The sequence below is a fragment of the Hemibagrus wyckioides genome, linkage group LG09, assembly GCF_019097595.1.
Source record: "Hemibagrus wyckioides isolate EC202008001 linkage group LG09, SWU_Hwy_1.0, whole genome shotgun sequence".
NCBI lineage: Eukaryota > Metazoa > Chordata > Actinopteri > Siluriformes > Bagridae > Hemibagrus > Hemibagrus wyckioides.
In genome coordinates, this window is record NC_080718.1 from 14,095,110 (window position 1) to 14,110,630 (window position 15,521).

A 15,521-nucleotide genomic window follows, 5' to 3' on the forward strand; every position below is an offset into this window, starting at 1 on the left:
GAAATGAGTGAGGTTTGCCATCAGCCCTCTAAAACAACAAATGCTTCCTGCCAAACTTCCTAGTCAATTAGTCAAGCATTTCAAATGCTACATAACATGAAAAAAGAAAAGGAAAATTGAAGCGTGCTCAATGAGGTGGGACATTTGCAAAGTTTGCTGATTTAAATGCACAGGTACACAAACACTCGGCATGGATTTTTTTTCCATCATAAACATTTGGGTGTTTGGTTGATCATATTCAACCACCTGAACCTCACAAAGTGTTCTGGCCAGTTTTCATTAGACAAGGAAGAGAAATGTACAATAGCCTTCATACATATATATATATATATATATATATATATATATATATATATATATATATATATATATATATATATATATATATATATCTAAATCATTTCATTATACAGCTTTAAGTAACTTTTCAACTACTAAACATCATACACACTGAAGCTTTAAGCCTTCAACACAATGATGAGACGTATAAGACAGTACATGGCTCGCTGCCACTTTTCTAACCACAAGGCCCCTAACAGAGCAAAATGACTTCTAGGATTAAGAATAAAGGGAATGTTGAATTAAAATTTAATGAAACCACAAAGTAAAACTTGACTTTGTAACAAGGAGGCGTGTTTCAACATTTTTTTTTTTTTAAGAGAATGTCTAAACTGCATGTCAAATTTAGACTAAATGGTTCTGAGGAAAACCTGATAAAATATTGTCTGGCTGTGATTATTTTCCATGCCGTTTAAATGATATAATCATTAATAGTGTAGCGTGAGCACTACGCTCTGCCTCTGAATAATAAACAAACAAATAATCATTGCTCTGGGATCCTTTTGAAATTTTTTTCCCCCATGGATTTGTGGTGGAATAAACATGGAATTGAGGGAATTATGATATTTCCTTAACAAAACACTTGGACAATTGAAAATATTAAAATGTTAAGAGAAGCTGCCTGAGTAAAGTAAACAATATTGGGTCGCCAACATTCGCTACTGAAATCTGAACAGCAATAGTTTCTAAATGTTAAGTATGGTAGGAGTGAACCCAGGCCAATTTATTCATCATCTTGCTAAAATTATTGAGATGTTATTAATATATAAATAATAATATATTAATAACATAATAAAAAAAAAAATAATAATAATAATTATTATTATTATTATTATTATTATTACTACAGCACCATAACTATCATTTTCTAATACGTGAATCATTTTGTTGTCATTATTGTATTTTTTGGGGCTATCAGTAGTGTGTTTTGTAATATCGTACTATTTTGCGGTGTGTGTTCTAGCTGCTTTTTATAGACCAAGACTGGATGCAGACTTCTACACAGGACACAATCTCCACAGTAGTGGCAACGATTTTATTTCAGTCTTTTATTTCACGTCTCAGTTACCTCTAAGGTTAGGAGGGAGGTGAATGTTTCTCACCACAGCACAGTTCATATTTATTTACATTTTTTTTTAACCTAGTAGTGTTTATGTAATATTTTTCATGAACTCATTACTTTTTAATTTTTATAACAATTTAAAAGGCTAAAAATTAAATGTCTGAATAACAGAAGATATCTCAGGGAAGATAAGAGAAAGACAAATTAAATAATTATGTAAGATTAAAAAAACCAAAAAAAAACGAATTAAAGCGTTCAGCCTCCACCGCATTCTACTGAGCAGGTAAATTCTTTGATTAAAAAAATTATTCCAAAGTCTGAAAAAAAGTAAAATCTGACACCTAAACTCATTCTGTCTCATTATGAGGCAACATGAATTTTTTTTTTGCTCCAGCCTGAGCGTTCTGAAGCTTGCAATCCAGTTCAAAAACAAGTGCAGCAGCCCATCCTTCAATACACGAAAGCCAACATAAGCTGTTCGGCCTGTCTCACCTGTCGTTATATTATTACCACAGCAGTGTATGTTACCTCCCCTTCTGCTACAGCTAGTCTCCTCCATGCTGACTGTATCTCAGCCTGCCTAAACTGTCACCGCTTCAGCCACAGTAGACTGGGGAGTTGAACTTGACTGGAACATATGTCTTCAATTTTAATAGCCATCCGTTCTCCCAAATGGCCTAGAGGGGGAAGCTTGCCTGAGAAGCAGCATTTCATGTAAGAATAATTTGTGTTAAGTAGCTGGGTGATCGGTTTGTTACGCTAGAGCTGACAGTTTGTTTATGTTTCTTGAGGAGTATGATGGATGGAGCAGAAGTTGATGCTAATTAGGCTAAATTGTCACTAAGAATGCAGCAGGCCCATGCCACACTGCGCTGGCCGGCTCCTATTGTTCCTGTCTCTTTGCACTCTCGGTGTAATTGAATGGAGCTCGAGCCCATTTATCATTATACAGACAACAGGAACAGGAAGTAAGATTCTAAGGAAGTAGATAGAGGGATGGTCAGAGACAGATCTGGACTGAAGTGACACTGATCTGATGACATAGTTTTTTCTTTTTCGGAGCACTTTTGAAACAAACAGCCGCTGAATGTTTACTGGGTAAGCATGCAGTTTTGGAGAATTAGAAAATTATTAAAACCCACATTCTCATGATCAGAGCAAACTACAAGCAGGAGCAGAGAGGTGTTACCTAAATGTCATGTTTACTGCTACACATACAACTGATTAACTGGAAATCAGGGCCATGTGTGTCTGTAGCCATACACTAGGTCCTTTCAGCTGTCACAGCACATCTTCTAGCTGTGCTCTTGCTTCACTTACATGCCTTTCTGCAAGCTAAAAGTGAGCCGCTTCTAACAATTTTTCATAGATTTCATTCCATTTTTCTTCTTTCATTTCTCGACGCATAGCTGGTGGCATCCATTCTATCAGTGTCGCTCACCTTAATTTGTTTTCGCTCATTTCCCCCTCGTTTATTTTTTCTGGTCTGCTGTTTTTCCTGCTGCAGGAAAGTGAGGAAATGACTTTTTCAAATGCCTCGACCTGTAGCCTGTAGGCCGCCAGACCCGGACCCTTACCGCAATCATCCACACCATGCGCACGCGCTCGTCCTGTCCACCTTAATGACCTGCATTCACAAAGGCACTCCCCTTACTGTAAGATCATGGAGCACTTGAGGATCTGGCATTATTTTGACCCAAGACATGCTCCTAGCATCTCTGTGCAGTGTTCAAAAATACAGAGCCTAGCACATTGCACTGAACCCAGCTAGCCCACACACTTGACCCTGACCTGCTCGCTCACAGAAAGACGCAGCACAACACTGTTTATAACGTGCCCTGCGTGTTTGAGTTCGAAACAAGCCAGCTGTTAGTTATTAGCCTTAAATACGTACCCATCGCATATAACAATGGCATGTGCAAACAATGCAATGCACTGTGACAGCTCTGAGCAGATGAATAGGCGATGACAGAGAGCAGATCAGAGCAGAGGGAGGTTGCTTCAGCTGGTATTTGGCGTCAGCTGGGTTCACTGACATTGTTCTAAATTTCTGTTGATTGCCCAGCTCTCTGACTGGTCGCCCAGTCTCGTGCAGAACAGCCTCATCTGCAATTGAGTACTGATGTTCCTTTTCACTTAGTTTAGCCAGTGTGATGGAAACTAAAATTCACTCCACGGGTTTCTCAAAACTCTTCAATTTACGGATTCTTTTTTCTCTCTCTCTCTCAGATTCCCTTTATTTTGCAATTTAAACTATAGGTGGTGTCTTCTTTGTCACCAGAGAAATACTACTTTATCTATTTCACTTAAAGGTTTAGATGTATGTAGCTGTTATATATATATATATATATATATATATATATATATATATATATATATATATATATATATATATGTGTGTATATATATATATATGTATATATATATGTGTATGTGTGTGTATATATATATATGTATATATGTATATACAGCACGGAGGGTGTTGTGCATTGTGGAAGGAGTTGCTCTGGGAAGGTTGCGGTTTAAGGCTGGGGGGTAGTTCGGAGGAGGAAGTGAGTTGTGCTCGGATGGGCGAGAGTGAAACCTGAGCATGATTGAGTTAGGGAAAGGAGAAGAAGCCCTTGGGCGCAGATTTGTGTGTGTGTGTGGAGGAGACTTGTCGTGGTACCTTTTAAGCATAGAGACAGACCCAACAAATTGCACAGGGAATTTTGTGCACACCAAAGGTACTTTTCTCTGTCATACAGTGCATTTATGATGACTTTGTTTGGGCTTGGACACACACTTCAACTCCAGCAAAGACAATGACTGCAGAACCTCTATTTTTATATATATATATTTACTTAAATTATAATTCAACAGTTTGTCAGACCAGTTTGCATTGATCACATTCTTAGAGTAAGTTGAAGTAGAGGTTAGCTTAATTGTCCCTCACCATTAAAGCATCTGTTTTCTTTTCTTTCTTTTTTTTTCTTGATTGTACACTTAGGAGAGTATATTCTTGTTTTTCACTTTGCCATTCTGGATTCAGTGTGTGAGGTGATTTTTAAACCGTGGGGGGAGAAAAAAGAGCAGAGTCGAGGCGCCGCTCTGTGCTGCACCAACACTAAGCAAAAGCAGATGTTATAAAGTTTACAGAAATCAGAACATTATTTTCCTGTTTCCATCGCATTCTTCTAAACACTTAGTGAACAAGCTTTGAAGTCACCCAAGAAATCTAGTCTGCGGGAGGAACGATAGGATCTCCTAAAGCAACGGAGGCAGGGAATGGAAGGGAGGATGTGGAGGGCCCACCTCTCCACTACCATCGCTCTGTCAGAATCAGTTTTACTTTGACATAGACGTCGCTGTACAGGGCCATGCGATACACTACCTCCCACACATCAGCACTGCTGTGGTCCTCTGTGTGTGCGTGTGTGTGTGTGTGTGTGTGTGTGCATGTGTGTGTGTGCGTGTGTGTTTGCGAGAGAGAGAGAGAAAGAGAGAAAGAGATCAGCAAGAATGATAAGCCTCAAATCGAAGATAAGCATACCTCAAGCAGTGGATGGAAAGCCAGTGCAGTTTATTCCTCTTTAGCAGAATCAGCATGTATATACAACCCTGTCCCGCACAGACTAAAATGAATCATAACAATAATGACAATAATGTGGTACGCATTTGGTACATTAGTCAAACGCATGTTTTTATGACTAACAGAATCTGTCTCTGTGAGACCTGCTTTTGTGAGAGGAAAGGCAAACGGATTAAAGTGTGCTTTCATATCTTTAATGTGAAGCATGTTCATGGGCCTTTATGTTGTTCTCACAAAGTCAAAATTCGCTTCACGTACACTTGCTTTTGATTTAGCTGTGCAAATCACTCGTTACCTTGAATTTCAAGGCGAAGAGAGAATACACATGTGCATTTTTCCACTCCGCATCGTTGTGGGCGACTCTGGGTCCTATCAGCGCTTGCAGTACGGTGATTTACTGTGGCATGGGAACATTGCAGATGGCCCTGTTGTCTCAGGTTGCGAGGATGTCCTGAATTCCATATAGCTTGTGTAGTTCTGTTGTTGTTTCTGTTTTCTTTATCCAGACTTATTGCATGTTATCCCTGACTTGTCTGTCCTTCTTGCATCAGATTCAGCATCTGTTTACTGGATGAGTTCACTGTAAGGCATAGGCTCATCTTTTCATTTTATTTATTTCATTTTTTATCATTGTCTTTTATGCTTAGTAATTATCAAAGGCAGAATTCTTTTTTATTTGATTTTTTTTGTAAGAAGTACCCTTTTCAAAGTTTTAACTTCCTTATGTTGCTTGTTGCTTCCCCATTGACAACTGTCTAATCATCCAAAACTTCATCCACAGGAGGAACTCACCAAATAATGAGGTGCTTTCATCCTGTGTCCTAAAAGGGAGGAGATGGAATCTTGCATGGTTCAATTAGTGCTGCAAGTCATTAGCAGTGAGGCTAAATGGGGATCCCTGTGTGTGTGTGTGCTTGTGTGTTTGGGCTTCAGAAGGCTGTGGAAAGAGAGATGATGTAGAAAAAATGGCCTGCAGGCATTTCCACCATGGAGAGCTTCTCCTGATGTGTTTGGATTGCTTCTCCACGCGCGTCAGCCTGTTATCATTGGCTGGGTGGCTAGTGATGCTGCTTCACTGGAAAAAGCTCTGGTGTGAATTTTACTGGAAGATAGGGAGCACAGATCATAAACCATGTTCCAGTTTTCCATCCTGAGCTCAGACAGCCTGCCTCATCTCATGCCTATTCTTCCCAGCAGCAGCTCTCTGGCTTTTGAGCTGCAGGAAAGAGGGAGAGAGTGAGCATAGGTGTGAGTGAAGTGAGAAAGGGGGAATCTTACCTCACACATGTGGATGCTGGGTTGTGTTTTGACTGCAAGCACTATAAAACATGCTCATGACATCACGACCCAAATATGTTTTGAGCGCCGTCCGTTTATGGCCCAGCATTAATGGCCAGTGGGGGAATCGCAGGGGAAGATAAAACAACAGACTGCCTATAGCTCCTCTGGTCCACGCTCATCATTGCCTCAGCATTCGGCCTCCAGATGCATCGGCCACCCTGAGAGCTCATCCATCTCTTCAGCTCATTCTTTTCCCAACCGTCTCGGCCTGCGGTACTGGAGCCTCGGTCTGTTAGTAGGGGCAAATGCAGATGACTTACTTCCTCTCTGGGTGGGGCCTGTGCAAATGGCCCAGAGCCGGTCAGGCCTGGTGGGAAGAGTTGGAAGGGTCAGGACCCCCGCCATGACTGAAGGCCAGAGGGCAGCATCACCACCAGGGTCAGCTGGAGGAAGACACTTCTGCAGCCTGCTGCCTATGGGTGCAAACTAGGCAAAAAGCAAAGGGTGAGAGATGGCCCCGGAGTAGCTGAGCCAAGCCGTGAAAGTTTAAACAAATACAAGGCGAGCGAGTCACCCTGGTGGTCTCCCAGCTGATGTTTGCTCTTTGGACTGGCCTTGTTTTGAGAGTGAGAGCAGAGTGCAGGGAGAGCCAGATATGGAGCCCCTTCTGTGCCAATGTGAGCAGCAATGAGTGAGTCATCATCCACATGCACTAGAGCAGTACGGCTAATCTGTGCCTCACTCAGTACTAACACACATTTGCATTTCCCACTGGCCTACAGTGTTTATTTTTCAAAGGGGAATCCTTGTTTTAGACATTCCCTAATTATACCTTTTGGCGGCTGCTTTTTATACATTTGACGCACATATGCATTGGTCATGCAGCTCTGCTGCATTTGACTGCTGTCCATGTCCACAGTTTAAACGAAATTTCCACCCCAAAAAACATTAAATGTGTTTATGTTGGAATATTGGTTAGTAATTCTGGTGCTCATATGTTGATTGATGCTGCATTTTAATTTTTCCTAGGAGAAATTCGCTATTGTCTGCTGCACTGATGTCACTAGGGGGCATTGCTAATGCAGCTAAAATGTGTTTCATATGAGAAAAAATTAAACAGGATCAGGTTTTGTTGTTAGCTCCCGAAGAGTGTGACAACTTCAAAAGGGTTCAGTAATGGAGGCAGCAACCACCCCAGATTGCAACACAGTTATATGATGCAGTTTTGTTGGGTTGTTTGCTGAGTTTGCAGTTTTCTGGGTTCTGGCTTAGCTAGTTGCCAGTTTATGAGATAACAGCCGGCAAATGCCATTGATGGTGGTATTAGTATGAATGTTGTATCTGTTTCATCAGAGCATATAAATAAGGGCAAGAGAGAGCTGAACAGACTTACAGACTAAAGTGCTGCTGCATCACACTCTTTGTATAGAGAAACACCAAAGGATAAATCCCACTGATGCTCTATTAGCGGATTGTGGGTAAATACTGTAGGAAACTGGTAACCAAAGTGAAAATGAATCAACATGATGAAATAGGAGTCAATTATTATAGTCAAACTCTGAACTAACTGAAGATTCCAAGTCATTCAGGATGAAATTTCAGGATGGAAAAACTGATTAGAATAAGTCATCTGAGAGGAGACAGTGTAGTTTTCTGTCTGTGTCTTTGTACTTACATACAAGTGCTCTTAGACATATGCAACTCATTGTAAGCTGTTACAGAGCAAATGGGAGATACTGATAAAACATACTGCTGATGGACCCCCCCAGAGAGCGAGGCGTACGGACCACAATTGCTACACGGCTACTTCAAAAGTGACTTGATCCTTTATTTTTTGCTAGAATTTATTGGGAATGGCTGCCTAACTTTGGGCTGCCTGTTTAAAACTTGCAAATATAATTCAAATCATGCCAGTGCCGCAGTGAATGAATGTGCTTACTACGGTTACATATTTATGACCAAACTTATTATTGAAACTGTCTTTATTTGTCTTGTGATTCTGGCTATTAATTGTGACTAATCATCGTTTTCTGACATAGTCATGACACACTGCTTGGAAATGCCTTGTCATTTGCAAGGCCACAAAATAAGAAAAATCGTAGATCACTCAGCATGCTCACTGTGCATTCAACACAACTTTCTGTAATTCATAAGAGCTGCCATTTGCTGGTGCTTATATCTTGTATCACTGTACACATACTGGCACAATGTGTTTAATATAGGTTTCATTTTTCAGGGTTTTTTTACTCAGTTATTGGATGCCATTCAGAAGAACAGGCTCTGTTATAATATTTGTATAATCAGATGTGAGTTTATGATTATATATATATATATATATATATATAATGTGTGTGTGTATACAATTTTCTAAAAATCATTCTATGTAGAATTAATTACCTCTGTTCACTATATATATAAAATATATAAATTTTATATATATAGTGAACATATATATAGAACTGAAATTATATAATTGCATTAAGTATTTTCTGCCCTGTAATACTAAGTATAACTCATTAATAAAAGGAGTGATTTTATTTGTTTTCAGAGCTATTTATGTTTAAGTTAACTCTTATAAATCTAGTATACATATACATATGTTTTATGTGATTATTCCTAATTATTTCTTGATTTTAATAGAATTGTCTACTGAATGCTTAATATATTTGAAATTTATTTTTGTACTGCATACTTTATTCATATTTTATTTGCTGGTGCCAGCTTTTCCTACCATATATAAAGCACATCTTAAAATTTTAATTTAGCCACTAAATGACTCCTTGTACATCTTGTTTTTTTTCCCCCTTTAAAGACTCAAGTGGAAACAACTGTGCACTGGGACCTGAAGTGATGGAGTTGATTAAGATCCATCCTCAGTGCTTGTGAGTCAGAAGTGTCTATAGACCTGAAGCAGTGCTAATGCAGGTCCCTGTGGAAGTGATGAAACTCTGCTCTAAATCTGCACAGTTTATGTAGGGAGAGGAGGATGGAAGAATAACAGAACATGCACTTTGTTCACCCCAGCCTGCAGTAAAAAATAAAGAATTACACAGTGAGAGACAGTTTAACTCAGGGTCGTAAATAAGTGTTTGCATCTCTCTCTCTCTCCCTTGTTCTCTCTCAGCCAAGCTGTGAGACTGGATTTGGTGTCCAACACATTACTTAAATATCCTTCAATGTTTAAAAAAAAAAATTGCGACGTGGTCACATGGACTTTCACCCATGCATCTAAACACACAGCATGCATACTCATGCACAATGGGGTCTTGTGTAGGAGCATTTGTGTGTGTGTCTGTGTGTGCTGTCTTCTTTCCAGACTGCATCTCTTCCCAAACCACAGTGGGGTAATAATCACTTAACCCAAATCAGAGGTACTCAGCTTGGGCTGCAGCTGGGAGACTCGGCAGGAGAGATGTAGGGGAAAGGAACAAAAGGTGACTTAGCCAAGAAGAGAAGAAGATTTGGAAGGTGAAGTTAGCAAAAACAGATTGCTACAAATATATACCACTAACACCATATTACGAATTTCACCTTTTGTGTCATATAAATTAAGGTATGCTTCCAATTTGAGATGGAAAATAATCAGGTGTCTCGTTGTTACTCGTTTTCCAGTTTGTCATGATTTTGGAATAAGTGTAGAAGTAGAAAAAGCTGTCACGAGGCGAAACACGATCGAGTTTGGAAAGTAGAGTAGTCTGGATTTTTCATTCTTATGTGTTTCTGACTAAAAGCCCTTCAGCTCTGTGTCTCCCGTAACAGCCTCTGGTTCACCATCTGATCTTTGTATGTAGTAAAGTGGTTGGCTGTTGTGTGCCGTGTGATGTGCAGCCATGATAGTGGGCTCTCTATGGCCGTAGTTAACATGGCCCCTGAGGTGCTGTTCCTGTACTGAGCTCCACCGCAGCCAAGACCTCCAGAATATCAACGCAGTTGGATCCTGAGCCCTTCCGCCCATCTATCTTATCTCAAAATACACTCTGCTTAGCAGCCTGGCCTGCTCTTAATCAACAGGAGATTGCAGCAATAAGATATCGGCAAAGAAATCTGGGTGATTTTGTGTATGTGTGTAAGCGTGTGTGGGGGGTTCCTTGTCTTTCTTTCCTCCCTCTCTCTCTCTCTCTCTCTCTCTCTCTCTCACATTCTGAGGCCATTTGAAAAGGTCTCACTGGTGTTCATACCCTTCCTCACAGCATCTGCCATTCATTTGGAGTGGAAGACAAACACACTGATGAAAATGCTCTAAACCACTGCATTGCCTCGCTTTCTTGTGCTCTCTCACTCTCTGGGGAGGGAGAGACATTTCAACTTGTTTGTATATATTTAGAACATTACATGTTACGCTGCAGATGGGCCGCATTTCAAAATTAAATATAGAGAATTTAATTTTAAATTGTTTAAAAGGCAACTGATGAGATTGTGGAGTTTAGTCTCAACTCAAGAACTCTGGAGTCTGTGATGTGTGTGTTTGTGTGTGTGTGTGTGTTTGCATGTTTTTATGTCTTGGAGGGTACAAAATGTTCACACTGACAATAATATCTTCTCTGTGTTTGATCTTGTGGGAACATTTGGCTATAGTCCTTAGCTCTGTGTTTTATGTCGCACCTTGTTCCTGGAGGAATATTGTTTCATTTCACTCTGTACTGCGTCAGCTATATCTAGTCAAGATGACAAGAAAAGCTTCTTGAATTGGCTTGGCTGGAAAAAATTACTTTTATTATTTCACTTGCTTTATTTTATACCTTTATGTCTGTGGAGGGGTAGTACAGCCAAGACATGATATTTATACATACTTATGTTGATGCTGTACACTCTGATATAATACAATTTAAATTTTTATGATGGTTGTGTCATTCAAAAGGACCCACATGAGAAAAACATTGCTTTAAAGCCTAACCAAAAGCACAGTTGTTGGCTTTGAGGATATTTTGAGAAAAGATTCCAGTCTTTATTTTCACATCAATCGAGCTTATTAATGACCTCCTTGTTCCGTAATTAACCTTGTTGATCACACACACACACACACACACACACATTCTTCAATATTCACAAACACAGCTGTATATATATTTCCTAGTTGAAGAAAAGAAAACGAATATTTGTCATCTTTCCTTCACTAGCTAGCAAAGATAATGCAGCCAAATATCACAGCCAGAGAATATTGGAGAGAGAGAGGGAGAGAGAGAGAGTTGTGTGTTTTAATGATTAAGCTGTTGAAGTAGAACAGCAGACAGATCAGCTAGGGACACCTGCTCCCCTTCCCAGTGACCCTGAACCCCCAAATCCTGTCACACACTCACTAATGGCTGACTAATAGACGAGGAAGCACCACCACCCAAACACTTCTGTGCTCTCTCTCTCTCTCTCTCTCTCTCTCTCTATCATATCCACATTCTCTATTCCTCTCATCTGAAAACCATGTGTTGATATTAGCCCCTAGCCGCCTCCTGCGTGTGAGGTATTTTTGATAACATAATGGTGTGAGCTGAGCTGCGGGTGCACAGAGACTCCTGACCCTTAAATGGGTGCTGAGTGGAATGGCGCTGCGCTTTCATTTGCTTGGGATGGCCTGGACGTGCTCATGCGCTGTTGACTTAAGCGTTCCGCCTTGGCCATCAATCATCAGACCGGTGACACTCAGCTCCTGAACCTTGTGCTACTTTATCTGCCAGCAAATCCGCATCGCTATACGCAGCCCCCTGCATGTAGCTACCAGCTCCCTCCAGCAGCAATGAAAACAGCCCTGGTTCTCACACGCACATGCACACACACACTGTATTTAACCTCATGGACACACAAACTTAACAGACGGAACCTTCCCCCCTCCCTTCGTCTCTCTTTCAAAGACAAAGAATGACTTCTAAATCCTTCCTCTACGCTTTTTTTTTCCAGACTGCCGAGGCATTTGGAAAAGGTTTTTTTGCAATTATATTTAATCATACGCTGCAGTTCCAATCAGTGGGAGCAGCAGTGATCACATTTGCATGGGTTTCAAGTTCTCCCCCTCACGTCAGAGCTCTGCCCAGCGGCAGCAGGGGTATAGGACCACCTGGGCGAATATTCTCAATCCCTCCTTCTCTTTCTCTCTCATTCTCTCTTGTCGCTCACTCTTTCCATTCCTCTCCTGTGACACACACTCACACACAGACACACACATGCACATTGTGCTTTCAATGATGCAACTAATCAGAATGGAAAAGCATCCCATGCACTTGCGTTTTGAAGTTCCTCTGTTTGTATTAGAGCTCTGAAACAGGTGAACTTGTATCTTTCCATACAATATGGTTTGCACACTTAGTTATTTGTTTGCGTTGGTGTTTGAATATGGGTATAGTTTTGTATGTAAGATTAATGTACGTGTGGTGAAAAAAACAGCCCACCCAGTGTGTGTGAGACATCATTTTTAATTTCTTCTGCACAACATGTGTCTTTGTGTGTGTGTGTGTGTACTTGCATATTCTAACTGCTTTCTGTGTCTGCATCTCTTCTGCAGCCTGCCTCACAGCACTTGTTTAGACAACAGTGGTCACATGTTGCTGAAATTTGGTTGCTCAGCTCAGGTGAATTAAGCTGTGGCATGTGTGCTTAAGCCCAGACAGCTCAGCGATTATTCCTGGATTCAAATGACTGATTTAAGAGCCTAGCAACTCGCACGTATTATTACTACTATTAGTATAATACTGCCCTCTTGCTAGTTCTGCAGTTATCTGTTGTAGTAAAAAGGTTGTAAACATCCTAATCATCCAAATCACTTTATGCTTTAGCGGGTACCAACTATTTTTGCTCATGAACCAAATCGGTTAATAATGGTATAAACATACAATACCAGTTTAATTTGCAACAAGCTGCCAGTGTGTGTAAGGAGTTAGTTTTTTTTATTTGCATTTAAACCCAAAGAGTGTGATTTTATAAGTGTGAGTCCCAGCTGTAAAAATGAAATGCAGTGGGTGTAACATTGAAGAGGAAATGCACAACACACTATAGTACTCATCACTTAAAATGTAATGAAGTTTTTTTCTGTATTTGGTTTTCTGCTATTTTATTAGACTATATAATAATTAAATAAGTAAATCCCTGCCCTTGTGTGAGTGTGCGTTTGTGTGTGTGTGTATATATATGTTTATTTATTTATTTTACAGATAGAGACATATATATATATATATATATATATATATATATATATATATATATATATATATATATATATATATATATATATATATATATATATATATGTATATGTATAGTTCAAAGTCAGATTCAGGAATATAGCCTCTCTTCCTCACAGATTATTCGTGTGTTATGTGTGTGGCTTTTCTCACCACTCTTCAGTCCCAAGATGGATTTCACACATGACTTACTGATTGAGTTGTCACGTCTTACAATTAATAGACCGATCATGTTTATTATGGTCCAAAACAGTGTTTTTTTTTCTGAGGCCTAGTGCGAGGCTAGAGAGAACTGTGAAAAAGCCTTTTTATCCTTGAGGCTGATATATTTGTATTTTATGAGCTGTCTAATTATTAAATGTGTTGGAAGCAGGTTCAGCTGGGACAAAACATTCCAGCACTGTTAATGTCTCCCTGTCGTCCCTGCTCTCTCGCCCTCTCTCCTTTTGATAATACTTTTCGTTACTAGCTCATAAAACTTTTGGCAAGCTCCCCTATCCCTTACCCTGTTTCATAACATCCTTCTACTTGATGTGTCTTGGTTTTCTACATAAGATTAGAATTCCTTTAATCTGCGGTTTTTAATCTCAGGCTTCACACTGTGGTTGAGACTAAATTAGAATCAGATTCAGAGTCAACTGTGCATGTTAAAAAAAAATTGTAGTTTGATCCAGTAGTTAGATTATTTCATTTATTTGCTGTCATATACATCATTTGACAAAAATGATGTAATGACTTGGTCTCCTGCTTGCTTTCCAGCTCTCCCTCTCTCTCTCTCTCTCTCTCTCTCTCTCTCTCATGGTTTCCACTCTGTATAGGTCTGAGTAAAGAGTAAAGCATAAGCGAATAATTAGGTAATTGCCTCCTTGATTGAGCCCAATAGGAAATGTTTCAATTAGGCTAAAACTGCACGAGGAGGAAGTGGACTCTTACAAAGGGAAACATTCCTTGTCATGCAACTGTCAGCCCTGAGCCCACACCACGAGTCAGGATTTACTGGAGACAAGAAAAGGAAATATTCTGGGGAGAAAAAAGAGAAAGAGAAAAATATGTGGAAGGAGGGAAGGGCCAGAGGGAGACAGCAAGAAATGATTGCTGTAATTATGGCTATATTTAAACAGGCTTTTTCTCTGATATGATTTGCTGTTGATCCTCTGTCCAGATAAGAAGACGAGCTCAGCCCGCCCAGACGCCTGTTACAAATTACAACCTTCCAGCCATGGAAGAGATGTAGTTTCTATTAGGGGAAAAACAGAGATGGACTGAAGCCAGTGACGGAGTGAACATACAGGATAATAGAGAGGAAATCAGGGCACAATAACAAATATATAATAGCCATGCCTAATACTTTAGTATGAAATGTACAATGCTGCACAATGTTGTAGGATAAAATAAACATGCTGTTAAAGTACAGGGTGGACAGATTTATCATTTTCATTTCTATTTCATTTAAATTATGTTGTATTTTATTTAAATATCTGAATAATTACAGCATGTTTTGTGTTTACGCCGTAGCTTAAATGAAATCTTAATTAAGTATATATTGGATTTGCAAATATTTAACTGTGCTTTACAACACATTTTTAAATTAGAAATCAAGGAGTTCTGTCTATTACAAATATAATGTAGAAATACAAATTAAAATCACATTTTGTCTTGAGGAAGCATAACAGAGCTTGGGTTTGGCTATGGAAAAGCGATTAACACTGTCTCACATGACTTAAGCCTTACTATGGGAACGAAATGCTTAGAAAGTTTTGTTTTCAGAGATGAGTGACTGTAGAGCAGCACATGGTACAACCGCTGTTTAAGCCAAAATCTAAACAGTAGGGAATTGCAAAGTTAAGCTATGATTTTAATAAGTTCATTCAAGGCTAGTTTATGAAACCGAAAAAAGGTGAGAACCTTTTCACTTACTAAACAATTCACAGGGAGCATACTGCGGACAATAATGATCACTCTCTTGTGGATAAGAAGGATAGCAATTCGATCCTGCACTTGCACTCATAAACTCTCTGATGCTTTATGGGTTACAAATGATTTGTGGATACTTTAACATATTTGTTTTTGAAACTTCTTAAATGATATCATAGTGTCTAAT

The 15,521-nt window shown here is 39.5% G+C and overlaps 1 protein-coding gene across 7 annotated transcripts in view; it reads left to right on the forward strand.

The window, feature by feature from the left end:
- Positions 1–15,521, forward strand: part of slc25a21 (solute carrier family 25 member 21) — a 77,938-nt gene that overhangs the window by 15,471 nt on the left and 46,946 nt on the right. The window contains exon 1 of one of the 7 annotated variants that reach the window (XM_058399807.1): positions 9,063–9,722. The exons of the other annotated variants lie outside the window; for them this stretch is intronic. The gene's annotated coding sequence lies outside the window, so the exon portion shown is untranslated. Of the gene's footprint in view, positions 1–9,062; positions 9,723–15,521 lie in introns of those variants that run through there. 7 annotated transcript variants of the gene reach the window in all.